Source organism: Arachis stenosperma, chromosome 9, assembly GCF_014773155.1.
Source record: "Arachis stenosperma cultivar V10309 chromosome 9, arast.V10309.gnm1.PFL2, whole genome shotgun sequence".
Classification (NCBI taxonomy): domain Eukaryota; kingdom Viridiplantae; phylum Streptophyta; class Magnoliopsida; order Fabales; family Fabaceae; genus Arachis; species Arachis stenosperma.
Window position 1 is genome coordinate 124,695,013 of NC_080385.1, and position 2,371 is coordinate 124,697,383.

A 2,371-nucleotide genomic window follows, 5' to 3' on the forward strand; every position below is an offset into this window, starting at 1 on the left:
GGAAAAGGTTTACTATTGTTAAACCTGTTTCTTCCACCATTATTATTGAAACCTTGTTGAGGTCTCTCTTGATTCTTCCATGAGAGATTTGGGTGATTGCTCCATGAAGAATTATAGGTGTTTCCATAGGGTTCTCCTAGGTAATTCACCTCTTCCATGGAAGGGTTCTCAGGATCATAAGCTTCTTCCTCAGATAAAGCATCCTTAGTACTGTTTGGTGCATTTTGCATTCCAGACAGACTTTGAGAAATCAAATTGACTTGTTGAGTCAATATTTTATTCTGAGCCAATATGGCATTCAGAGTGTCAATCTCAAGAACTCCTTTCTTCTGACTAGTCCCATTGTTTACAGGATTTCTTTCAGAAGTGTACATGAATTGGTTATTTGCAACCATTTCAATCAGTTCTTGAGCTTCTGCAGGCGTCTTCTTTAGATGAAGAGATCCTCCAGCAGAGCTATCCAAGGACATCTTGGATAGTTCAGAGAGACCATCATAGAAAATACCTATGATGCTCCATTCAGAAAGCATGTCTGAGGGACATTTTCTGATTAACTGTTTGTATCTTTCCCAAGCTTCATAGAGGGATTCTCCATCCTTCTGTCTGAAGGTTTGGACTTCCACTCTAAGCTTACTCCATCTTTGTGGTGGAAAGAACTTTGCCAAGAAGGCATTGACTAGCTTTTCCCAAGAGTCCAGGCTTTCTTTAGGTTGAGAATCCAACCATATTCTAGCTCTGTCTCTTACAGCAAAAGGGAATAGCATCAGTCTATAGACCTCAGGGTTAACCCCATTAGTCTTGACTGTGTCACAGATTTGCAAGAATTCAGCTAAGAACTGATGAGGATCTTCCATTGGAAGTCCATGGAACTTGCAATTCTGTTGCATTAGAGAAACTAATTGAGGCTTAAGCTCAAAGTTGTTTGCTCCAATGGCAGGGATAGAGATGCTTCTCCCATAGAAATCAGGAGTAGGTGCAGTAAAGTCACCAAGCACCTTCCTTGCATTGTTTGCATTATTGTTGTTTTCGGCTGCCATATCTTCTTCTTCCTTGAAGAATTCGGTCAGGTCCTCTAAAGAGAGTTGTGTTTTGGCTTCTCTTAGCTTTCTCTTCAAGGTCCTTTCAGGTTCAGGATCAGCCTCAACAAGAATGCCTTTGTCTCTGCTCCTGCTCATATGAAAGAGAAGAGAACAAGAAAGTGTGGAATCCTCTATGTCACAGTATAGAGATTCCTTGAAATGTCAGAGGAAAAGAGAAATAGAAAGAAGAAGGAGAAGAAGAATTCGAACTTTAATGAGATAAGGTTCGAATTGTGCATTTAGAAGGAGTGATACTCCATAAATAGAAGGATGTGGGAAGGAGGGAAGAGAATTTTCGAAAATTCATTTAGAAGATTTTGAAAACATTTTGAAAATTTAATTGATAATTTTCGAAAATTAAAAGTGAAAAAGAAATCAAGTGATTTTTGAAAAAGATTTTGAATTTAGAAATTAAAAAGATTTGATTGAAAACTATTTTGAAAGAGATGTGGTTAAAAAGATTTAATTGAAAAGTTATGGGTTTAAAAAGATGTGATTGAGAATATATGATTTGAAAACATTTTAAAAAGATATGATTTGAAAACAATTTGAAAAGATATGATTTTAAAAATTAATGACTTGCCTAACAAGAAAAGATATGATTTGAAACTTTTAAACCTTTCTCAACAGAAAAGGCAACAATTTTTGAGATGTTCAATCAAATCATTAATTGTTAGTAAGTATCTTTTAAAAAGGAAAGAAATTGATTTTGAAAACATTTGATTGAAAAGATATGATTTGAAAAAGATTTGATTTTGAAAAACTTTGAAAACTTGAAAAAAAATTGATTTTGAAAACAAAATCTTCCCCTAGCACCATCCTGGCGTTAAACGCCCAGAATGGTATACATTCTGGTGTTTAACGCCCAAAATGCTACCTTTTTGGGCGTTAAACGCCCAACCAGGTACCCTGGCTGGCGTTTAAACGCCAGTCTGCCTTCTTCACTGGGCATTTTTGAATGCTCAGCTTTTTCTGTATAATTCCTCTGCAGTATGTTCTGAATCTTCAATTCTTTGTATCATTGACTTGAAAAGACACAAATTAAAAATATTTTTGGATTTTTAATAATCAAAATGCAACAAGAATCAAATAACAATGCATGCAAGACACCAAACTTAGCAGTTTGTATACTACTGACACTATATGAGACACATAAACACTCAAGTCAAAAGAATTCAAAGATCAGAACAAAGAAATATATGCATGGATTCGAAAATTATAACAAAAACATGCATTTGACACCAAACTTAGGATGAGACACTAAACTTAAGCAAGAAACATCAAATATTTTT

The 2,371-nt window shown here is 35.1% G+C and overlaps 1 non-coding gene across 1 annotated transcript; it reads left to right on the forward strand.

The window, feature by feature from the left end:
• Nucleotides 1-524: 524 nt before the first annotated feature.
• On the forward strand, nucleotides 525-632 carry LOC130952636 (small nucleolar RNA R71). The gene has a single exon (XR_009074813.1). It is a non-coding gene; the product is annotated as a small nucleolar RNA R71 (small nucleolar RNA).
• The last annotated feature ends 1,739 nt before the right edge of the window (nucleotides 633-2,371 follow it).